This window comes from Syngnathus leptorhynchus, chromosome 3 (assembly GCF_054491065.1).
Source record: "Syngnathus leptorhynchus isolate UIUO chromosome 3, UIUO_Slep, whole genome shotgun sequence".
NCBI classification, from domain to species: domain Eukaryota; kingdom Metazoa; phylum Chordata; class Actinopteri; order Syngnathiformes; family Syngnathidae; genus Syngnathus; species Syngnathus leptorhynchus.
The window spans coordinates 14,245,817-14,271,724 of record NC_141197.1 but is presented as its reverse complement, the minus strand read 5'-3'; the positions used below and the strand labels follow the sequence as shown (position 1 = coordinate 14,271,724).

The window sequence follows — 25,908 nt, the reverse complement described above, 5'->3', positions numbered from 1 at the left end:
AAAAACTTATCTCAAAGAATGGTAATTAGACTACATTTTGCGGCACCCAAAAAAATATTTGAGGTGTAGAAGCCTCCCGAGATATTAAAATAGATTAAGAGTTGAAGCGATCTGTCGAATAGTCGATGTATCAAATTTACGACGTACATTTTACGCTTGACCGACAATTTGCCAATCACACATTTTGTCGAAGTTTATCGTAGAGAAGTTTGCAAAATCCAAACAAAGGAACTCACATTAATTATAACAAATGGTGAGTGTATTTTAGATCATTATTTTTCATCGGTTTCTATGCCTCTATCAAAACCTGACTGATGAGAAAAGTTGGAGTCGGCATGATCAATACATTAGGTTCTACTAAAAAATAAAAAAACAAAAATAGTTGTTCACCTACTGCCATAGATTATGTTTAGTTCCAATATTAAGGATGAACAAAAACAACACTATAGACGAAAGGACATTCAGCAGTAACTACAGCAAGTGCGTGTCAAAGAAAGGAAAGGGAGATTACAGCGAGACGTGGGTTGAAGCTAATGAAGACAGAAGGAGAGAAAAGAGACATTCAACAAAGTTTGACAAAGAAAGAGGAAGAATTGAATTGAATGAAACAAAGACACACATTGACTGAGTATTTCTTCCCAAAAAGGGAAAGAATTCAACTCTCAGCGGAGGCGAGAGCTATTCTCTGTGCATTAGCAGTAGCAAGAGTTCGCACACTGACGAGCCAGTGCGCTCTGTTCAAGGTCAGAAAGGGGCACACACGACCACAGGCCACCTCACACACACACAAAAGCACACGCATTTGTATTACAAACTAGAAAAAAGGCTTGCGCACATTGAGAGCAAACACAGACGTACAAAAATTGGCAGTTTTTGGTCCAGGCAAATTAAATGTGTGCACTATTGTTTCATTTTTCACTTGAGTCATGTTTTCATTCCAAAAGAAATAAAGTAGATGGATTTAATGATCAAGTTGTATTGCGAAAGGTTAGGCAAAAATTCAGGCATATGGAGGAGTCTATAATGGTGCACAATTTGGTGGAAATCCAAATTAGGATTGTTTAGCCCTGGCGGATGTCCATCCTCCTTTGAGTGACAGATGTTTCTAGTCCTTCTGTCTTGGACTGGTTAACCCAAGTGGAATCATGCCAAGCACCACCTTACAAATTAGGAAATTCATCCTTGACAGAACTTAGATAATGTAAACTAGTTTTCTAATTGATACTTTTACTGTGGAAAATTATTAAGCATGAACCTTTTTATACTATCTGACAAAATGGCTAAAGCAGCTGAGCTTAAAAATTTATTCGGTGCTCCATCTTCACGCAGTTAGTGGAAAAGGCTTGCTGCACTTCTGTTTGTTGACTCTTCTTATTTTTTTACATAAATTGTCACGTGGCTGCTGGCTAACCATCTTGCAAAAACTCATTAAGACATTATTTATGCAGAGAGCATTAGCCGTGTTCACTGTTAATTCGGCCTGGATCACTAATGAAAACACTCATTCATCTGCGTTGTGATTGGTGGGAGAGATCATTTCCTGACAATTCCAGAACATATTTCAAAGCATCTTCACACGCCATGAGGAAACAACCTCATTGATTCAGAGTAATTATTTGGATATGGTCACAAACATTCAGGGAGAAGGACACAAACTAATAAAAAAGGGGACGAGAGAGCACAGAGACTATCTGTGATGCGATTCTCTGATAACCGTAATCAGAAAAACGCCAATGGCGATCCAATTCCTGAGACAGTTGATGGGTGTGAAGCGGGGTGCATGAGAATTTGAATGAGAAAATAATCTGTGTTTGTGATTGGGGGATATTTATGCAAAATTAACAGATTGGTGAAGTGGTTCGAAGACCGAAAACCGATCCCACTTCACCATCCAGACATAAACCTTTCATGTTGCAGTCATGTCGCTTTTGTGGAGATATTTTACAGACAAGTATGACAAAACTCTAAAGGGGGCTACAAATTATGTTCCACAAAATGGATGATGAATTCCCCTTGAGTGGCGAAGGAGGCAGCTCAATCCACTCCACGCTGCTCAACTGGAGCCAAGAAGGCAACTCACTGGTATTTCCCGACAGTTCCTTTCCTTTCCTACTGCTATTACTTTTCACTCACTTTTAATTTGTAACATGGAGTCCTTATTCTTGTTTTCATTCACAGTCTGTATTGGCAAACTCTCAAACTTTGGGGGGGGAATATTGTTATTGGTGCATACAAGATCCGTTTTAATAGTAGTAGTTTATAATGTTCATAAAGGTTTATTGAGGTTGAGCACAATGTAAAATGAATTCGCTTTACATTATGTTCTATGGGGAAAACAGTGTTGAAGGTAAAATAAAATGAAAGTCAACCAGCGACACGGTAGAAACAGTATTCAACTTTGGAATTTGTCTTGAGAAGAATAACTGTATGTTCCTTAAAACTGCGCTCATGTATGGTCAGATTGGTTGAGTGGACTTATTCATCATCGAGCACATGCGTGTGTCCGTACGTGTGTGTGTGTATGAGTGTGCGTGTGTGTGTGCGTGTGGTAATTACCATTCAGCAGTAGCTAAAGTGACATGTTTGAAGAAGAGATAAGGAGACATAAATTGGCCGGGTATAAAACGGTGATATTTCCTCCACTGCTTTCGAAAAACCCATTTACTCTGCCTCTTTAGCATGTCAAGACCCCTGTCACAACCCTCTCATCCCCTCGGCCAGAAGGACTCATGTGCACACGCGCGCACACACACACACACACACACACACACACACACACACACACACACACACTCGCTGCACAGTCAGCCGACTTCTTGCAAAAGTGCTCATCTGCATTGGGCTATTAACTGGCAGCGACACACACCGAGCAAGACTGAACGGGAGAGTGTGTGTGTAAATCAGTGTAATGGGGCCAGGACCTCGATAGCTCTAAAAAGAGAGCAGACATGTGGAGGACAAGACATGACTGCTATTTTTTTCTCCTTCTTTCTTTCATGAAGAGAAGCAGCAATGGAATGCATCTGTTAGCAGACACAGTAGCGCTTGTAGAAAAGCAGAAATGATTTTAATTTGTGCAAGACAAAGAGGGTTCATCAAGAGAGGTGGTCGAATGGGGCAGGGGGTAAGTCAGAGTGTTAGGAATGTCATTAAACTGTTGAGTAGTGTGCTGGCCACAAGCTTTACTGGAATTTGACATTTGAATTACAGGTGAACATTATTTCAGCGTGGCAATTGTAACAGACAATCAAAAATGAGCCTTCACCACAAAAATTCCCCGTATAAAGATAAATCCAGCTGGCCCTCGTGTCGATTCAGGTCAGTATGTATACATTGGGTTTTATAATACAATAAATTATAAAATAATAATACTTGATGATATTTATAGTTTCATATGTTCCTTTGGCGAAAAAGCGAATCGTGGGGAGTCTCCGTCCCCCTGCAGGGTGCAGTCAATGAATGGGGCAATCAAAAATGTTGTGATTGTAGGGTTGTTGTTTTTTTTTGCAGCAGCAGCAGCAATTTGGTTCCAGTTTGCACCATGTCCGGGTTGTTCAACTTCCCTGTTAGTTTAACTGTTGAGTGAAAATATTCTCTGTCTACTAAGACTACTAGCAATGACTTGTCTGATCCAAAAGTTACCATTTATACAACCATTGTTGTATCTATCACAAGAGTGAAAATATCCTTGAACTAAGTTGTAAAAGACAAAACCTTTTTAGTCGCGCCACACAGCGAAGATTGGGAGTCATTTCAGCGTGCCACGCACTCTGGGTCACAGGTTAGAGCCCTTGTTGTGTTGCGGAGCAAACAGACACCCATACACATACAAACACACACCACGGGGGAAGGAGGTTAGGTGGGAAAAAAGGAAGGAAGAGAAAAGGAAAGAGGAGGTGAGGTCAGACCTCTCTTTGGCCTCACAGCTGTAGGCGAGATGAGCCTTTTTCCTCACAGGTAAATAATAGCCACACCCTGGGAGTGGGCGAGCGAGTGGGTGGGGGTGGGGGGGGTTGGGGGACAATCCTATTTCATATTGTCTTCTGTCTGCTTCCACTTCCACTGACTTCTCAGACTGTTGAACATTCATAGATTTGTTCTATTCAAATCATATTTGGACGTAACTCCCCGGGACTCGTCAACAGCAGCCATTACAACATCCTAATAAAAACTTAGCATGTATTAGACGAAAGAATAGTTCTCAGGAGGTAAACTAATCTGAAGTTTAAATACGGGTGGTATTAAGCAGGTAATCAGTATTCTACAAAGAAGTAACCTTCTCTGAGCAGATGGAGTCAAATGAACACTAAGTGTGTGCGACAGTGACAATGACTTAATGCTCGTGTTGTCTGTAAACAAGCCGGCCGACCGGCTGGATTAAGTCACCTGCCAGTATACTCCAAGCTGAAGAGGCTTTTTACTCTGTGAGCGCCGCTTGTATAATTATTTCAAACACGAGGAAAAACCAAATCATTTTACAACGCGGATTTACATATGATTAGTGTCATACAAAGACAGGATTACTGCAAGCGCTGCAGATTTTTTTTTTCTTTTTCTCCCTATTCTGGACTTGATTCATGAAGACTGAATGTAAGTTATTACGGCTCTCTTGAGTCACAGGTGACAAAAACAGACAGGGTGTACTTTGTTTCAGAGACATGATGTCCATTCATTCACTGGAAGATGTATTTTTTGTTTTTCACATGAAGTAAAAAATATGCATTGTATATTTTGTAAACCACTCATATTTTCTTGATTGAATCAAATAAATACAACTCCAACTTCACTTCACTTCACTGCAAAAATGCTTCCATATTATTTACTAAACCGTATTCCGGCATCTTTGTTTCCCCCCCAGGAGGCCGAACATCCCAACATGCACGCAGACATGACACAGAATCATCTAACCAGCCAGTGGGGGAGTAATTCATCGATGTAATAGGCTTTAGAAAATGACAGCATTGTGCGAGTGTGTATGTGTATGTATGTTGATCCAGCCAGTTGACTGTGGCCCAACTGGCAGCTTATTAAGCAATTTGGATCCTGCCGGGAATCTGTTGATGTATGCAACACACACAGTCACAGATAATGATAATGAAGGAGGTTATATTTCGGAGGAAGGTTAACAGTTGGATAATTTTCTTTTGTGTGCTTGGCGAGGATATATGTATGAAAAATTGTTTATCAAACCCAAACAGGCAAATTTGCACCGTAACAGCTTTAGTGGGGCTATTATGGGTGGAACTAAATTAACACACAAGTATATATAAAATAAAAAAAATACATTTATAGTATTGCATATAATATTTGTATTAATTATGTTTCGATTTATTTATAATGTGTTTATATAAATATATGTATCTTATTTTTTGTGGGTTTTTTTTATTTAATTGATAAGAGGTGTGTGTCTAATATTTTGTATTGCCGTGACCAATAAAAAAGTTGCAGACACAAACACACACACTCAGGCGATGGTGATGGACAGAGAGGAATGCTGGAAGTTATTGAGTAGATTGTGGACCAATAACAAAACCATTCACCCACAACAACACACTGCCCTCACTCCTCACCTGTCTGCCTTACTGCACTGCATTGTGGGAGGTGGGGGGGAGAGCCAAACGGAGCAGCGATAGGATGTGAAAGTCGTTCCGCTTGGGCAACTCGTTGATTTGCATTCAACAGCGAGAGACAAACACACTGGCCGGGAATGGTGGCAAAGAGAATGTTTGAGATCTCACATGCGATTCAACAGCAACACACACACACACACACACACACACACACACAGACACTGGGCTAATTACTGACCTCTTCTGCTCAAGTGGTGCAAAGAGGGAGTCGCGAGAGGCAGAGCGGCGGTGACCTGAGGGAAAAAGGAAGGAAGCGGGATTAGTGGTCAAAGGCAACGCAGGCCTCACTCTCCCAATGTTTCTGGCATGTTATTTTTCGCTTTATGATTCTGATAATGATCATATTAGGGAGAAGGGGGAGGAGAGGATGATGGGCGCCACACGTGAATGTTCCTCCGGTCGTTCCTCCATTTTACTACCACACACTGTGCGCAGAGAAAGAGAGAGAGAGAGAGAGGGAAGAAGATAGAGAAAGACAGAGAGGGGGGGTGCTCCTCAATGACTAATTTTCCTTTCTTTTATGGCGGCATAAATTTAAATGGAGGGGGGTTTGAGGGGTGGAGAAGAAATCCTTTTAGCGGCCTGATTTATGTACGTCTGATGGGCGAATCATAGATCACCGCCTGAAGATGGCAGACACACTGATGATGATGGGGCCCTTCGACGGGGCCCGCTAATGCTTTGCCGAACAAAATGTAACCAATCTGCGGGGGCCCTCAAGCATGCAATAGTCCTCTAATAGAAACTATAGAGAAGTGCGCCACAGTAGCTGGGGGGGAGGTGCGTGCTGTCGGAGTTTAAGAGGAAAAGAAGGAAAACTAAAGGAGCTGAGGTGCAATGAAGCAAAACAGTCGGGCGATATAAAATTGGGATAATCGCGGAGAGAAAACATGAGCGTAAAGATCAACTAGAAAGTTAAAGGGGCTCGAGTAAAGGACACTTTAGAAGTTAAAAGACAACAGATTTAAAAAAATACCAAAATAAATTGGTAAAAATACAATCGTGTGAACGTTCACCTTTCAACATAGGATCACACTCATGCCTCCGCACACACAGGCATGCGCACGGCGCGGCACATGCAGCCCCACCAATCATCTTTATATCAAAACATCATTATGCTGTCTGACAGCAGCTGAGATTCCGGCGAGGCCTTCTTGTCATAAATCGTCAGCTGTTGCAGTGCTGCAAAGAGAGCCTTTTCATTTAGGGATGTCACAGCTCTCCAGAGCCTCGTAAAGGTTGTCGGAGACTCGGGAGAAAAAGGAGGAAGACTGACAGGAAGAGTCTTGGCTTGGCGAAAAGAAAGAGTAAGGATGGCATGTCTTGGAAGATGGGCTTGACCCCGGTGATGGCAACAAAGAGGACCTGGAAGCGGGCATTTATGCAGGTGACGGCAAAGGTTCTGAGCGAGGGTAAAGAATCTGGACGGGAGGGAAGGTTGGCGCTGGTAGGTGTAGGAGGAGGTTCATTGGCTGATACTCCGTTGTGGCCTCTATGTTTTTATAACAATTCGCTACAGTGTCAATGTAAAGACAAATTGGTAACAAAATGAGCAGACAATCAGAGCTGATGCAGGTTTGACGTTGCCAAATAGAAGCGAATCTTGTCCCTGGAACAAATTACTAAAGTTGCGGTCCGGATTCTGGAATACCATCAAGAGGCGTAAGTACCATAATAAGAGAATGAGGACCAGTAGAGTAGACGGTTTTTGGAAGACGAGATTGGATGGGCGACAAAAAACTAAAAAATTAATTGTTAGCAGCCCAAGAAGATTAAAGTCTAGGAAATCCCATTTTATTGCGGTCAACAACTAACCAACCAAGAAAACAAATACTACTGTTCCAATAGATAAAATGAGAAGGCCTAGGTTCTAGACTCAACCAACCACTTGATTCACAAACACCTCGCACGTCTAACGAGTGAACCTCCAAAGACCGACACTCAACCGATCAAGGGCGAGCTCCTTCAACAGCAGGCTCAACAAAGTCTCAGGAATAAAGACTCGGAAGGAAAACACAAGGCGTGAGACTTCATTGATCAAAATATCAATAGCACCTTGGTGTCCTTCCACTTCCACTCAGGGTCTGGCCAGGTGACAATAAGACAATCCCCAATTTTACACACCTCATTCATCTTTTTCAGCAAGAACTCTTCCGCTGGATCTACTCGAATGAGATCGCACAAGCGCAGGGCAGAGTTCAATCCCACTGAATCTGTTATTGGCTACTTTGAACAGTCAAGAAGCTCATCAAAAGGTTCAGATGAGTAAGCAAAAAACAGCCCATTAATGTGTATGGAGGTGTTTTTATATTTAATTAAAAGAAAGAATGCATATGAAGACCCTATTCACTAATATTTGTTAATTTAAAATGCAATCTGCAAAAAAAACAAGAGTGTGTGTCTATGTGTGTGTGAGTGTCACTAATGTACTGCAGCTCCTCACTGGTGCTGACAAAAAGACAAGTTTGCGTAGCTGGTGCTAGGGTGTCCCTTCAGGGCTTCCGTCCGTCCACTGGCACGGGAGATGAACTGAGACAAGATGTCAGAGCAGGAAATGTCAGACCACTGCCAAACCGTCGTGGTACGCACCCCTGACAGGCACACTCTTACACACACACACACACATGCACACATATAAAATAGTCATGAAATTCACTGTACAAAAGCTTTCTGAACAATGCTAAGAAATGTGTCCCTGTTAGTTGTTAATATAACATCCAACTTTAAATATTTTTAAATTAAACTAATATAATTTATATATTTTATATTTTCCCCAAAGTCTGAGATCGAGCCGGATGATAAAGATCGAACAGGTTTTCCAGTGGAAACTCAACATGGCAGAGAGAAGAGCGCAGCAGTAGTTCATGTCCGCTGGCCACTTTGTTTTCTTGTGTGGTGTGTACACATTACAGATGTCTTGAGTATGGCCTCCATCTGTAATCCCTCTTCCCGTCGCTCTCTCGCTCTCTCTCGCTCTCCCTGTTGTCCTCGGGACTCAGTTTTCCTTAAGTGTGTCAATTTGGGTCTCCTTGCTCAAGTTCAAACATTTAGCCCTCAAACCACCATTTGTCTCCAACTTAGCAGACAGAGTGACTAAAATAGCAAAAAAATACCCCAAGAAATAAAAAGCAGCGAGAGAGGAAGAAAAGCATCTTGTATGTTTGACGGCACTTTTTGCTGCCTGGTTAGATCGCACGCACGCACGCACGCACGCACGCACGCACGCACGCACACACACACGCACACACACACACACACACACACACACACACACACACACACACACACACACACCAACGCCCGCTCCCTGCCCCACCCCCGTCTTGTCTGGCTACTGGCTGTGCACTTGCAGTTCCTTCAGGGCGTGTGGGGTCACACTGTGTGAGTGTGTGTGCGTTGGTGGGTGAGGGGAGTTCACCCAATGCCAATCCACGCCTCAACCGTCCACACTCACTCACCCCCCACCACCCATGCTACAGATGATGTGCCGTCCGGCCGCATCTCCGTCATTGTGACGATGAGTGCTGCTGCCAAATGCCCCGCAACCAGAGTCACATCTGCTCCTGTCTCTGTCGCCACGGCGATACTGCCGAAGTCGGCACGACAACCGGCACATGACCGGAGGGGGGCGACGACGGGTGGCGCAGACGGAGAATGAGAGCGACGCAGTCGGTGACGGAGATGATCATTTAGAATGTTTGAGGTGTTTATTTACGGGCTGCCAATAAATACAAGCCACATGCGACGACGACATTCTGATCAAAATGATGAGGCAAACAAGGCTGATGCTACTAAAAGAGACAAGGTGAGTCAGCCATACCATAAAGGCCTCAAAACTCAAGCAGGTGAACAGACAAATAAAAATGACTTGTTGTTTTTTACAAAATCAGACATTGTTTTGTCAGTGCATTTTACCTTTGTACTTCACAACTAATACAGTGTTGGCTTTAAGACTATGTGCACTTTTTTGACAAATGTATTTCGTGAAAAGGCAAATCAAATCAAATATTCTGGAGCCAAACTTTGACATTTCAAAATTTAAAATAGAAATAAATGGTCAGAGGCGAACACAATGTATATTTTTACAAGAATTGTCTTTAATGATTAACATGAATTTATTATCTTACAACAAATAAAAACTAATAAGTTGAGCACCGAAGTCGATCACACAATGAGGTTTTGAAAATAAGCAAAGTTAAAACAACCCAACTACCAGCACGACCATGCTCTGTTCTGAGTATGAATCCTCCAACGCCTGGTTATGTTTTGCGCCTCCCACCATATATTTACTTCCATCACTTTGTCGATTTCTCGTCCCCTCCTCCCTTCACCGTTGCTAAACAATTCATTTCCTGCCTCCCCCGTCTCTCCTGCCAGGGTGTTTATATTTGCCCAGCCCACGGCAAAGTGCCTAACAAGGTGGAAAGAATTAGGGGTGAAAAGACAGCACTGCTGCCAGCTAGGGTCTCTCTGCCTCTATATCGCTCCCACTCTCCCTCTTGCTCGGTCTCTCTCTTTCCGACAGTAGATAAATTTCACATAATGTACTTCTGACTTCTCAGACGACGATGGAGCAACAACACAAATAGTCGAAGATGGTACCATTTTTTTAAATTTTTTATACACTGGAAAAAAACCATGTTGAATTTACTTCATTGTATTTTGTCAATGGATTAAAATCGCAGATTAAAATGACCTGAACCCAGACAAATTTTAAAATTTAAAAAAAATTATCTCGTCAACTCACTTCGCGGAATAAAATTAAGAAAATTTAACTTTTTTTTTTTTTTTACTGTGCCTTATTTAAAACAATAGATTTGGATTATAGTTTTGCGTTTTGGGCATTTTCACTTCATAACTCCCTTTTCCCTCCAAAGCAAAATAAAACAGACATAATTGAAAAAGCTCATCCTATGATTGAAGTCTTTAACCTTTGACTTCCCAGCGTTCCCCGCTGGGAAGGGAGCTACCTTTCCAGAAAGAAAAGCACGGCGGAATTAAGAGTGACTGGTGTTTGGTATGCATCAGCTCTTTGAATTCAGTCGGGGTGAAGTCCTCTACCTGGCTCCTTTCTCCCTAAAGTAAGGTGTCGCATAGTCTCTGCATATCACACACTGAATTATGCACTATGACCCTGCACAGTAAGGAGGCTGAATCACACTAGTTAAGGGGGAGAGAAGGTAAGTGGGAGACAAGAGGTCATGCTGGTTTGATTTAAAAGGAAGGCTCCATGTTACATAATACATCCTGAGAATAGTCAAATATGAATTAACGTTAGCAGGAGTTCAAAATGTTCTCTCAAGAATGTACTGTAAGCTTAATGGACAAAATGCATACAGTATTTACAAGCAGAGCTTGGACTGTAATATTGTTTCTTAATTTCTTATTTGAAATTTTAGCAAGTTTGGATTTATTGGTTTTTAGATAAGATTTCGTTACAGCTCATTAAGAAAAAAATTCTTTACAACATTATTGCAACGATCAATTGCTTTGGAACTGAACTTTTCAAATGTTCTTATATTATTGATATTTTTATAATATTTACGTAAAAATATTTTCAAGAACAGATTATTAGGATGTCATAGTTAAAAGTAAATTGTTCTGTTTATTGAAAAAAATGCATTTGATATAATGGAGGGATGGATTGATCCTATTCTTCATTCAAAATGTACTAAAACAAGTCTGCTGTACTCAAAATCAGTCCTTCTACCAGCACAAGCAATTATATGGTCTTGGATTTAACCATTCAGGATTATTTTATTCATGAATGTCAATTTCAGGAAAAAATGTATGCCATACGCTGTCCATGGTGCTGAAACCGCGACTAAACTGAGCATCAGAGTAATGTGCACATTCTATGTTCTCAAAGCATCAGAGTTAAGTGTTATTTTAAGCAATAAATAACTATCAACATATTTTCCTTAAATGATAATTCCTCAAACTAACACGAACACTGTGAGCGTGTGGAAACCTGCACAGAAAAACAAATACTGATACACCCCAACAACAACGTACCTGCTGGTCTCTTCCTGATAATGCTCAGTGGATGCTCTCACCTTTTACGGAGTCTATCCACTGGCTCTATTTATAATCCTATCAGTCAGACACGCACACGCACACACACACACACGTCTACATTAACACACACACACACACAGAGAGTTGTTGCGGTACACTTGTGCCTGGGTGTCATGGTCGAGATGGATCCCAGTGCGGGGTCCAAGCAGGGTTTGCTTGAGTGTGATAACAGCCTGTGATTTGTATCTGTAGATGAAGCATCGGCATAATAAATGTTCTCCAGCGCTCACCTTCCTCTGTCTCACTCAGTCACTCTTTTTCTCTGTCTCCATTTCCAGCTTTGTTTGAACTCTAAAGTTTGGACCTTCTTTTTCTTTAGCTAAGCGACATATAAAAAAATAATGGCAACACACGCAGGCAGGCAGCACACGTGTGTGAGAAGGTGTCAGTGCTATTCTCAGGTCAGCTGGGTTTGATCTTTTCCACCTTCTGCTTTCACACATTACCAGTCGGCCTGCGGGCTTAACGGAGAGGGCGGGAGAGACATCACAATGGGAACGCTGCATGCAGAGGCGTCAGCGTGATGACCACTCACTACTCGTAATTCTTTAGCTTTTATTTCTGTAATGTTAAAGCGATAATCATGTCATTTTTAAAATCTCCATTAATCTGGGGGGGGGGGGGGGTTGAAAAGTCCTAAAGCTACAGATAGCAGTGGCCTCTAAAATTAGCGAGGCCAACAGTATTATAGTAAATATATATTTTTCCATGTTGGTTTGATGCAGCACCCATCATCTCAAAAGTTTCCAAATAATTTGCTTAATGTTTTTCAGGCTGTGTTTTTTTTAATCAGTGCATAAAAGCTTGTTTGCAACAATTAGGAAAAGTGACCAATCATATAAGTCGTCATTCATGTTCTTTCAGCGACCTTAACTTTACATTTTAGTTTTCCAGAAAGTTCAAAACTCTGTGTGGTCTTGTGGCTGCAATTTTTTTGACTCAACAAAAGGAATCCTGGCTGCATTTGCGCACTAGTTTTCTGCTGGTCTGTCATAAATTTCTGTCTGTGGTATTAGCTGAGGTTAGGCTCTCTTCAATTCTCCTCTCTGCAGTCAGTCTATCAGCTTGTTATCCCTTCTAACCCTCTCTACTCATCCTCGCCTAAGGCTCACACCTACGGGAGAGTGACTGTTGGCAAACTCTTCCTTTTTCTGCTCTCATTCTTTTAATTCCTTCGCTAGTTTCAGTTGATTTTACTTTCAATTTCTGTCTGAATATGTTCAACTTGTTTTACAGTAGATTCAATTTTTTTTTTCTGGCTATCCCCATTTCAGATACTTGCTTTGTGAGGAGTGCGGAATAAAGCCATTGGCAGATGTATTATATACGTATATAGCGCTAGCTTCAATATAGCCTGATTTCTCATGATGAACCGCAGCCCAATCCTCACCTTCATCATCTTTAGATCTCTTCGTATGGAAGTGGAAAGAAATCAATTTTCACTCTTATTAAGGGCGGCCTACTCCTACTTAAGCCTCCGATTCGAGTGTGTGCATACGTCTGAGTGGAAGTTGTGAGCCGAGGTTACTCTCTCTCATTGCGAGAATCTTTCTTTCCCCCAGTCATCCCCTAATGTATGACTCCCTTCTTCTTGCCTTTGTGTTCATTTGTCATTCGTATTGCCCCCCCTGTGATTATCCCAGTGCATATCAGAGGCTCTTAATGAAGATTCACAACATTTTCCCCTCCCAGCTAATACCTTATCAAAGGAGAAATCTCGTTCCGGAAAATCAATTTTCTTTCATAATATTAAGTCCTCCCCTAATGCACTTGCATGCGTGATTCCTTTTATTTAGTGCCGCAATGCAACAATGAGGGACTTAACCCTGAAACCTGCGCACTCCATCTACACTTGGTTTGATCTGATATCTCAATGAGAGAAGACGTTGCAAGTTTGTTAAAATGCAGTCGGAAGAAGTCTAAACTACTTTAAAGGAAAACGAGAGCTTCATATTGATGCATGGTACACTGACTACTTTATTCATTTATCATATTTTAGCTTCAGTGGTCATAGTACATCACAAAGTGTGTGTGCATGTGTGTGTGTGTGTGTGTGTGTGTGTGTACAATTTGGTTATTCTTTTAAATTAGGTCATTACCGCAAAGACAGACAGGACACAGTCTCATGAAGTCAAAAAGAGAAAGAATGACGTCTGACGGAGGTCATAAAGCAGACGCATTAACTAACAACTCGCGGCGTTCCCAGAGTACATTTTCCTGGAGAGCGCAGACCGGACTTCCCATTTCATTCTTAATAAGAACAGAAGATACAAAATCAATATTCCAAGGTCAAAGTAATGCTGCTAATCTCGTAGGGGAAAATGCGTATGTCGATGTGTGACAGCACATGGTTGATGGGAAAAGGCCCTGCAGCCTACTGACCTGTTTTTTTTTTCTCTCCTTCACTGCAGCAAAAAGGTAATTTTGGGAGAATTGGCATTGATACTTGGGCAGAGTGATCAAGAAGCGGGGCTAAAGAACGTATCGGTTCCCTGTACCCCTGCAGTGACCATAACATTCCAGATACAACTTAAAAAAAAAAAAATCAACTGTGGCTGTCCTTTCCCACATGCAAGGGCATCACAGTAACCATATTGTACTAAAAACACATTACAATTATAGCAAATCAGTTGTAACTTGAAAAAACAGAGGGCCGTGAACACTGCCCTGATGCGCTCCAGAAAACATTACAGTGAAACTACCAACACCAGAAAGTTTTTTTCCACAACTTGTTCCAGAGTTAGCATGTGCAAGTGAAGATCTCGGCCCTATATGGAAGAGCTGCTGGGTGATAGATAAAGTAGGGCAGGGGTAATGATGAGGCATCATCGATGTAAATGATACTCAAGGAGGCCTGCTGTGAGGTGCGGTGGTGCTGCGAGCAGGTGAGAGAGACACCAGAAAGCGTGAGAGATGGGAGCAGGTGAGAGAGAGAGAGAGAGAGAGAGAGAGAGAGAGAGAGAGAGAGAGAGGCTGGATGGATGGAGGAAGGGAGGGAGAGTGGGAATAGGGATGATGAAGAGGGAGAGGAGAGAGAAACAGAGGTGTTGGGGGTGGTGATGTATGTGGGCCTGTCAGAAAGTGGTCGGGGAAGATGCAGTGTGCTCCTCACACAGGGGAAGCAACACCCCCACCCACTCAACCACACACATGCATTTGGCTTGCATCCCACAGCCAGCCAAGCCAGCCACCCACAGCCTCTCCCTGGGCCAGCCTGGATGGAGAGCCTGACTAATAACCCTGAGGTTGGTGGGTTGATCCCCGCCGCAGACGCGGGTGTTTTCTGGCTGCGAGACGGCAGCTGGAGGGTGGCGCGGTATTACTTCGAAAGTTCTCGCCAGCAATGCCCTTGAATAAGACACTATGTCCCATGATGCACGGCAGGGGGGCCCTAACACCTCTGACAGCATGTTAATGTATAGCAAAGCCTGCGTATGGCGGGGATTAGCAGATGGGATGCACAAACACCCGCCTTGGTCAACTCAAATGAATTGATGGAACGGATTATATTGATACTGCAAAGGTTTTGTTTTTTTTTTAATTCAAAAGTTACCTTTGAGGTCTTACGCAAGGAACGATAACCATCTGTCATTCTACACGGATGCATTTTATTGTTTGTTTTATGCTCTACCTCTACAAACACACCACAGGCAGAGTAGTGGACGGGCCTCAGAGCGAATGTTTGAGATTTGCAGCTTGAACATGAAAAGTGGGTATAAGAAATAGGCTAGATGAGTAGTATATATCTTTTGCGGTGGATTTTGATTGACAGTTGAGCAGAGCTTAGTTCATCAGACACAATCCCAGCATTTAGGAATTGAGAGAATTGCTTGACTTTTTGATTTTGAAACTTAACTTTGAACATTTGATCATTGTTTTCTAATCATTCAAAATACTTTTAAATTGAATACTTTTTAAAGTTTTTTTTTTTTAATAGCCATCACACTGTGTTAATCTAAATAAATATCTGCAGCATGTGTTCCCACACGCGTGTTTGTTGGCATTTTGAGTTGCCGAGCAGACTAATCCATTCTCTCCACAACTATGGAGTGATGCTGTTGTCCTGCTGCCTTTCACACGCACACACAAAACACAGAGACACACTCAAATGCACAAGCACTTGCCATGCTGTGTTACATGCAGGCGCGATCACATTACCCAGCACTGGACCCTACGCACACACCCAATATAAGAAGCAATGATTCACCTGATGGGCAGGCATCCACACACAGACAAACATCGTGGTCCTGCTGACAAGCTCTTCCACGCCAGATTAATCTGGTTTACAGTCTTATCTTAACACAGATCATACCTCAACACTAACACACACACACACACAACCCTACCTAATAACAAAACCACTTTTGGATGAAACACACACACGGGTTTAAGAACACAACTGGGTGTTAACCCGCAGGTGTTCCAAGAAGAGCGCAAACAAACAATCAAATAAAGAAATGGCTGAAAATGTAGAAAGAACCTGTCCAATAGAGGGCTGCTGTGAGCAGGAGGTGGGCAGCAGGAGAAAGTTTGCATTGGAAACAAAACATCCCATTAGTCACAGTGAGGAATACCACACTCGCCCCCCTACTTGGAAAGAAATATGACCAAAAGAATATTGACATTTTAATCCCCCCCAAATCTCAGTGTCCTTTCTGCCTCACAAAGGTCAGTTCCATTTTGGAACAGCCCTCTGTATTGCCTAGAGTATTGTTTTCACCGATCTGCACAGCAAAATGGAAGTGTGTGTGAGCTCTCCTAATACGGTGCGTAATCCTTAGCCACATGGTCCAACATGCCTCTACTCTATATTCAGAATTTTCACTTTGAAAAAAAACCACGTCATTGACACTGGACCTGGAAGTCGAGTTGACTTCGAAAAAGAAATAGATGAGAATCTGTATAAAGGATGATGGCTAAAATGAAGGAAATCAGATTAGCCGCAGTTGCAGATTGTTTAGCTTTGGATAGTTTACAAAGCAAATCTGTGCGTCTGCACCAAGTGACAAAATGTTCAGAGGCCAGTAAGTGAGCCATGTGGGACTCCAGCATTTAGAGAAACCTTTTTAGGGCAACCCTCCCCCCCTCCTTTACCCTCTCCTCTGCCTCCCGTCTCCCTCCGCTTGGCTTCTAGAGAGGAGACGTATTGATTTGGCGTCTCCTTTCCATGCTCAAGATGAAACAATTAGTGAATGTGGAGGAGGGAAAGAGGAGAGAGGTGAGATGTGGACTGTGAAAAGATTTCAGCTTCAAGAGAGAAATGGTCATGTTTCGGTTGAATATTCAGTAGGACTTCATGTTGGATAAATATGTAGAAAAAACACGGGGAATCTTCTATTCACGTCACACGCAAACAGAATGGATGTCATCTCCAATTTCTCACCCATTTCTTCCATCAAAGAATGTGAACAGAGCTGAGTTGGGGAATAAATAGGAACAAACAAAACAAGGCACATCATCAGCTGTGATGCGTCTCTATCACATCGCATTAGCCCTCATGTTTCCGTCTCATGGTTGCTTTTGCCTCCTTCCATCTCCTTTTTCTATTGCCACCTCCCGTGCTCTCCTTTTGCAACGGGCAGCTGTCGCCTGCATGTGTGTGTGTGTTTGAGGAGTGAGTGTTTGAGTGGGCTGTCCGTATTGAATGCTGTGAGTGGCCTCTACTGGCAGACTGAAGGGAAATAAAATGATTCAAAGATAAAATGAATGATGGATCGCAAAAAGAAAAAATAAATTTACATGACAGATCAATATTTTATTTAGCTTGGGTCATATACATGATATGTACACAAACCTGTCCAAATGCCAGGTTATGATAAAAAAATGAGACCAAATGACCATTTCAAAACTTTATCCAACAATAAAAACTTGTGCAGCTGAATTCGAATTGCGCAACCATCACTAACTGGGGATGTGACTATGTTCAGAATGAACCAATCGCATTTAAACTCACATTAAATGGGTGTCAGGACACAATTGCCACCAATTAAAGAGCCTCTGATTAAACCCAAATTGTCTATTTTACGATTGAATTGTAATTTTTATTTATTTATTTATATTAGATTTTAGCACTGTTTTTCTTTCTAAAACACAGAGTATGCGCATATGTGTGAAAAAGGCTACGTTGGGCACAGCACGGAGAACAGCAGGCCATAGATTTATTGCTTACAGGGGAGTAGAAGGCTGCGGGCCTCAGGGGTCTCTTCTGACATCAATAAAACAATGACACACATCGACCCGACAACAGCCCACTTGCTTCATCACCAGGACAAAGTAGCATCAATAGTTACAGAGAGAGTGGCGGAATATGAGTGAAGGCGCATGGAACATAGGTCGCCTTCTAAGTGATTCGTGTCATTAAACACACATGGCCCTGCAAGCGCGCACATGTGGCTTCATTTCATTCGAGATGACAAAAAGCTGGAAATGTGCTCATGTGATCACATAGGAATTTTGAGCACCTTCGAGACGATAGAATTATCAATCCTTAGAGTGCACAAACAAGGACAATTATTGCGAGAAAAAAAAAACAGAATGGCAACATTTTAGTTTTTCATCCCATCTTCAGACTATAAGAATTCAAGCCACTTGGTTTGAATCAACAGATTTCTGGTGCAATTGCAATACACCCCTAAAATAAATCTTTGCTTCGGACATCTGACAGCCAGCGTGTGAACTGGGGCGCCCGTGCTGACGTGATGGCTTTAGAGTCTCGTTATCACGGCGTGGAAAATCCCCCTTGACAATGACATTTGATATTTGAGCCAGACAATTCCCAAAAGGAGATCAGATATTTATTTTGACAAGCCTTTGTAAAATCTAATAGACTCACACAAGAATAAAAACCCTAAAAAGCTGACGGAAGTAGTGAAGTGAGAATAAAATTGAAGCGGCACGAAAGGAAAAAAGAGGGAGGGACGATGCTGCAACATTGAGTGGACAAAGTTGCCACTGAGTGATGAAAAGTCTATATGTTACCGCGGCATCATAAATTACGTCCCGCAACGTATGGTGAAAGGGCCACGAGGTTTGCCGCATATGTGTGTGTCATCCAGAAATAGGACACCCACACAGCTAGTTAGACAGATAGCCCAAGAAAACAAATGGCTTTTCTCACCTGCTGCACCCCTATTTTACAATGGTGCTGCCAAAGTGCACAGACCCACTTCTAGATAACTATGTTTGTACAACAGCAGAGGAATTGATCAGAAATGTGAGATAGACGAGATCATCCATTTCACAACTGCTAACAAGAGAAGTTAAGATTGTGTTGATGTGACATGCATGTCAAATGGCGGCTGTTCCAAGCACCAAACAAGACATGAGGTTATTTTGGGGCTGTGTTTGTTGCAATGAACACAAATGTGCAATAGGTATTTGGTGGCTATTTTTAACTGTCCTCATGTCTGATGTTGTAAATATTAGTGGGCAGCAACAGAGCTGTAACATGCAACATCAACATTTTTATTTAGCTTTGAGCCATGTTAAAAGGCTAATTCTTCACCAAAAACATCCCGGAAATATATTTCAGAGAATTTATACTCTTGAAGCCCTGAATCTGAAAATTTGGATAATCTTTAGTCCAAAAATGGTTCCAAAAAATTATTCGATTCTTAAAATATGAGACGATTAATTTAATAACCGATTTTGTTAAATGATTAACTTTGACACCTCTCCTCGCCTGTTTTCTGAGTTTGGCCATGTGACACTCAAACTTTAGATGAGATCATAACTATTTCAACGTGCATACTTTTTGCACCATTTTTTTTTGTATTGGTATGCGGTGAGATTTTTTTCTTGCAAAACTAGAGAATAGAAAACACTGATCTGTTTAATATATTCTTGTGGGATCTAAATAGGTCAAATGAGGTAAGGTTACCATGGTAATGTTGTATAGGCACTATAGTCAACTTTCAGAGAAGAGGAAGTTCTCAAAGCTGACTTTTGAGGTCCAGTAGGACACAGCCAGAGGTGGATTTGTGAGCTTGGCTCAGTGTCTCATCCTCGACCATCAAGAACACAGTGCGGCTACCTGTGCTCTGTTTGTGTGTTTACTAATAAATCATCTTATTACGCATCATAAGTAGGCCATCATAATTAATTGGCCAGTCGAGAGAAGCTCTGACAACAAGCCCCCGGCAGTGAGCGTGCACACACAAAGCGTACATGAACACAGCTTACACCAACGAGCCGATAATCAGACAACACACAGAAGCAAGCGGGCCACTGAAACCGTGTACATGGATGCAAAACGAGCGTATCGCATTATTTATCTAAAAAAAACTCCAAGGTCGCTATACTAATCAATTATTTTACCTATTTGTATCTACTCTATCGTGCAGTGCATCTTTGTCACCCTTTTGTTGGGAGCGCACCAATGCAAGTTGCACAAAGAGCAATAATGTCCACATCCTTGCGCCGTGTGAGAAGGTCAGCAGGTATTCAGATACACAGTAACACAAGAGCACAATGAACAACACACACACACACACACACAAAATAACGCTCAGTGCAATGTCCTCGCCAACATACAAGTGAGTCTGTGATTATGAAAAGTGCAGCTGCTTTGTTTCCAAAGGCCCACCGCCGTAGGAACAGTGATCAGGATATTGTCCTCTTGAACATCAAGGAAGCAGAGAGTGAGTGGAAGTGGTTAAAGGGAGAGTGGGAAAGGTGACCCTGTATAGGAAGAATGAATGACCTCTGATAGCCATCTTTAGATCAGTGGAGAAAAAGATACCTGATTGGGCTTTGAATAATTTAAAGGGACATTCCGCACAGTCTTGTAACCCCACCCTCGGACACCCCGGCTAAAATAAACAAATGTTACTCTTGACTTCAGATGAATGGCTGATCCAAAGCATCGTCTGCAATGTTTTCAATAACTTGCATTAGTTCTTATTTATTATTTAATCTGGATTTTATACATGGAGGAGTTTTATCTGGAATATAATACATTCAAGAAGATTACCTCGTTTTTAATCACAATCTTGACAATTGAAGGTCACGGCAAGAGAGGAAAATGTTGTGTCAACAGTGCTTAGGATGATGAAAAATTGGGCAAAGGAATAAGAGATGTGCTGTGCTCTCAAGCCAGAAAATTAAAAAAAAGAAATGATAATGGCAATTTTGAGACTGCTAAATTGAGGAAGAAAAAAATATAAATACAATAAAGTTAAAACAGACTGCTTGTCTTTGACTGAGGGTGTTATAATTTAATATTTTACATATTTTTTTATCTTTTTTATTTCCCTTTTTTTTGTGACGCAAATACTTATACAAACACATTTACGCCATTTAATTATATCTTGCAATGTGACAAAATGACAAAAACTATAACAGTGAATGATATTTCAAGTGGGGATTTGTTACAAACCAGCAAAGTTAAAAAAAAAAAAAAAAACACGAATCCAATCAGAAACACACAACTAATTGTTTTTCCTTACTCAACTCTAAAACTGTTTTAAAAAAAGGCCATTCCGGTTAACAGAATCAATCTCAGCTCACAAAACATCAAGTAAATTGCGACCCAATGATGAGCTTCACTGAATGTGTCAGTCACTCGAGTTAACAGTACACACACTTAATGAAACGCTAGCTCAACAAAATGTCTAGACCATTTATCAAAGTAAACATACCAATGTATTTCCCCAGAAAATTAAAAGACAGCAAAAAGCGCAGCAGAAATTCATCTGGTGGTTAATTCAAGCTACGAATTCCACACAATGAGCCCAATACGAGAGCACTTTTCAGCCAGCCTGCTCCGGAGTTAAACGTATGTGTGGCGGCTGTGATGAAAAGATTTATTATCCTAATTTGTTGACACCTGCACTCGCGTTCATGTGAGACGGGTGAAAGGCCAAGGTCAGGTTTAACCGGGTCAAGTTCAGCCGCACTCCTTGCTGCACCGCATTATGCAGTCAAGGGACCGAATTAGCATGACAACCCGATTTGGCCAGCTTCTTTTCTGCAGATTCATCACAATAAGATGTGCGCACACACACATAAGTTAGGATTAGACACACCATTGGTAAACAGGTATTCAAAATGCATGAAATAATTGAATAGAAATAATATCGTGGACTGCAGCTTTGTTTTAGCCTCGTTTGTGCAATACCGAGCCGCATAAGATTTGCTCTAAAATTAACATCTAAATTTCCTCAATTAGTACCCGTCCCTCTAACAGATGATGTGCCCCAATTGTATCATGCAATAAAGACAAATAAATGCCTCCCATTACCAACAGGGGGGAAAAAAAAGGTTGTAACTAATTATCGCATTTCAGAAACACTACCGTTCACTCGGTCCTTAAATAGCACTGGTCAACAGCATAATTTTTCCCAGAAATGGCTTAATGTTTGCCTTTCAAAATGTATTTTAACTGCTGATTTAAAAAATGTCCACTTATTTTCTGGCACCTTAGGTTTCTGTGATATATATATATATATTTTTGGTTTGACATACAAAACCTTGCCAATACTGATTTTGGGGGAATTTTCCAAGATATTCTACCTGTTGCTGAACATAACGCTTCATTCATAAATGTTGGTAAATTTATAAATATTATCATCATCGTCTCAAAATCTGTTGACCGGTGTGGTTATGTACGATGCCCCCGTGATCAGCCAAAACAGGAGCACAGTGTCTCGGGATGAAGTGTATATTTAGTCTTGAAAACAAATTCGAGGCACCGTATTTCAAATGATCTTGTAGTTAGTTATTTGGTGACTACATATTTAACAGCGATAAGTGTTCTAGTACGCGTAATGTATGATGTACTTATTTCTAAATTGCGGGTTCTGTTGTGTTCACTTTGCATTTAAGACCAGTTTGACATAAATCTTAATACAGTGCTAGCATTCTTTATTATTACTAAACCCGTGTTTGTAATTTGTTGAAATAATGACAAAACAGTATAGGGAGCTCAACAATAGATCTTTCGGGCTGCGTAAGAACTGAATGGTGATCATTCAGCAAAGCAAGGAGAGACAGAGGCAAAAAAAAAAAAACTAAATCTAAATTAAAATGTTGGATGCTGGCTTTCCAATAGGACCTTGACACAGCAGTTGACCTACTCATGACAGAATCCCAGTGCCGCGGATTTGGAATTCTATTAGTATTACCAGCTACGAGGTGGGGAGAAAAAAAAATGTCATGCAGTCATCAGGAAGAGACCAATCCATAGCTTCTATCCATCAGCCAATTACTGGTGCTAAAGTGGAATTAGATAGGTATTGACAATGAGAAGAGGTAGAGAGAGATTAAGGGGAGAGATGGAAAGACCGGGTAGGAGGAGGGGGTGAGGACTAGAATGCTGCAGTCCTGCAAGAAATGTGAAGGGAGAAAAAAAATTAAGTATGATTTGCTTGTGATTGGCTGGCGACCAGTCACCTGTGACCCAAGAGAAAATAAGTGGGATGGAAATCATTTGTTTATATGTACGTATGTGTTTATAAAGCCTGTGCGTGGCTTAATTAGGTAGACTTGAATAAAAGAAACTTACGAGTTAGAATTGAGTGGGCTGAAAAACAATGCAGCAAAGGGTGATATTTAAAAAAAGAATTAACCAAAAATTGGGATCTTCATATTTTTTGTTTGAAACCTGAAATACTAGCATTCCATTGTGATAAGTGCACTAACAAAACAAAACAAAAAGATAAAACAAAAATGATTAATTCTAGAGAATGTTACGCTACACTATGAAGTGGATTCATGCCTGCATGGCAGATCTTTATAAGTTATTGGAAAAATAGCCGTGGCGGTGTATTGACACAGCTGGCTCTCCGATCAATACATCGAGAATGGGCAATACATTTTAATTTAAAGCTGTTCAAACTTTAGCAGCAAATCCATGCGGCTCAGAGCAGAGCAGCCTCGTGCCTGCCCCATCCCGGCAAACACACTTACACACACAAACTCCCCACACACACACACATACAGGTTGAGAAATATAGCAGCCCTATCTGCTTGATCGCACGCTTCTTACGTGTGGCCATTTGCTCATGAAACTTTCAAAGCTACTTCCAAATAGTATTACAACTTTAAAGATGATCAGCAGTCAAAAGAATACTTTATTTTTTTCATCTCAACATCGTCATTAGCATGAGTACGTGTCTGCCGTGTGGAAAGTGCAAACGACTTGAGTTGATTTTAGAATAGAAACATTTGTAATTCAAGGCCCAATTTGATCAGCCTGCTCAATTAGCATCATTAATTAACATGAATCGATTGATGCAAATTCTTTTATGAAGTCCAAAATCAAATCACAGGACTTTTCATTCTTTCATACTGACGAGTCATTCATTGATCATCTAACAAGTGAGATAATGGTGGCTGTATTGTATTCCTATTAGGTTCTTCAATCTCAGTTCAAACCGACGCCATCATTAGCCGCTCATTTTCCTGTTCATTGTGATTACCGTACTTTTGCGTTTCAAGGAAACATACTTAAAAGTTGCAGCTATATATTTCTTATAATTCGAGTGTTTCACGGACAGGAATATTACTGTTGAGTCAATATCACCATTTGGTGCCTGAGAAACTTCAACAGTTCACTACCCAAATTTTTTATTTTGTTAGAAATCAAATTGGCCAGGCTACCACACTTTTTGAATAAATAAATGACGGGGTGGACATTTTGGGCTAATGTTAGTATTTAATGAAGACTCTTTTTTTTTTTTAATCGATTCATATTTTGGCTTATGACAGAGTGGAAAATTAAGATCCAACTACACACATAATGAGAAAATTACATGAGTATAAATATTTTTATCCACAACTATCTACTGTGCTGTGAATAATAAAATCATGTTAAAAAAATGATGTATTATTATTGAACCACATTACATGTATGTACAGCTGACGAAAGAAATTGTATAAAATAAAGGTAACAATTTTTTTTAGGGTTCTACTGTATGCGTGCAAATGTTTGGCCACTTCTAAGTTGACCCTATTATTGAGTTTATTCCACGTACTGATTATTAGTTTCCAAACAGAAAACCCAAACGACCATATTTGGATGAAAATCATCAATACAGGTTGTGCATTTGTTGTGGAGGATTGCATTACCTTTTCCTCTGTTATATATGGGAACTGTGCAGTCCAAAAAATAAATAAAAAAAAATAGGGACTGACTATTAATTAACAGACAAATTCTATCCACAGTCCCTGAGGGTTTCACGTGAAGACAAACATAGTTTAGAACAGCGTGGCGACACATGCTCCCACACGTGCTCTCACGTTCCCACTCAAACACACCTAATATTGTTATATAGCTGTCAGCTTGGCAGTGGTGTGGGTTAATCAGAGAGGCAAGGGGAAGGGTGCTATCTACTCACCACACTGCCACATTTATCGATTCCATTTACACACAAATGCACTTGCACTCAGATGTGCGTGCACACACACACACACAGACAAATTGACACCCATTTTCTCCACAAGAACAGGCACCCATAACACCCCTTTAACAATTCTATTGGCCCCAAATAGATTTTCCCATTTTACGCCGTAGAGGCAGGGGAAACACTAGAGCAGAACTGAAAGTGATATAAATGCATCAAAAAACAGATGAACAAACATTGGGGGAAGATTTATTACTGGGAATTTTAATAAAAGTTGCAGCCGGATGAATTGATTTTGGTTTAAGGGCGGGTGTGCTGGGGAACAATTTATCGGGATGGCCCAGGTAAGATGCATTATTTTCCAATTGTTATCCGGCTCCGCTGTTTAAGGGGCTGATTTGTGTTGTGCGTTGCATTTTATGGGCGAGAAGCAAAGGGGAACTTTCCATGATTTAGGTGGGATGTATTAATCAAAGGTAGCTTGTGTGAACCATAGATCGCCACGCCAAGGAGGCACAGGTGACAGCTCATTCAGGGGAAGAATGTTTTGGGGCTGCACATCACCGCTTCTCAATTCCGCGTTCTTCTTCACACTTTCTCTGCCGTCCTCTTTAGACATCACCCCTTCCTGCTTCATCATCTTTGTGAAATCCACCACCGCCCCCCCCTCCACCAGCAATCCCTTCCTTCCTCGCTATCCATGCCTCTTGGCCACAGCTCAGTGCACATTCGCTTTTAATTTTACGAGGCCGAGAGTAGCATTTAACCATCCATGCGGCAAATAAACGGGGATTAGGAGTATTTAGTGGTTTCCTCCTCTCTAAAAGCCTCGTACTTCCTCGCTACTCGGTGACCTT

At 41.3% G+C, this 25,908-nt stretch overlaps 1 protein-coding gene across 6 annotated transcripts in view; it reads right to left on the bottom strand.

The window, feature by feature from the left end:
• The window catches only part of esrrga (estrogen-related receptor gamma a), a 139,721-nt gene that overhangs the window by 106,117 nt on the left and 7,696 nt on the right, over positions 1 to 25,908 (bottom strand). For 2 of the 6 annotated variants that reach the window (XM_085907548.1, XM_085907542.1), the window contains 2 exons: positions 5,809 to 5,863; positions 5,571 to 5,697 (listed from right to left, as the gene is read on the bottom strand). The exons of 1 other annotated variant lie outside the window; for it this stretch is intronic. The gene's annotated coding sequence lies outside the window, so the exon portion shown is untranslated. Of the gene's footprint in view, positions 1 to 5,570; positions 5,864 to 25,908 lie in introns of all 6 variants that reach the window. 3 more of the 6 variants (XM_085907547.1, XM_085907543.1, XM_085907544.1) reach the window with 2 other exon arrangements.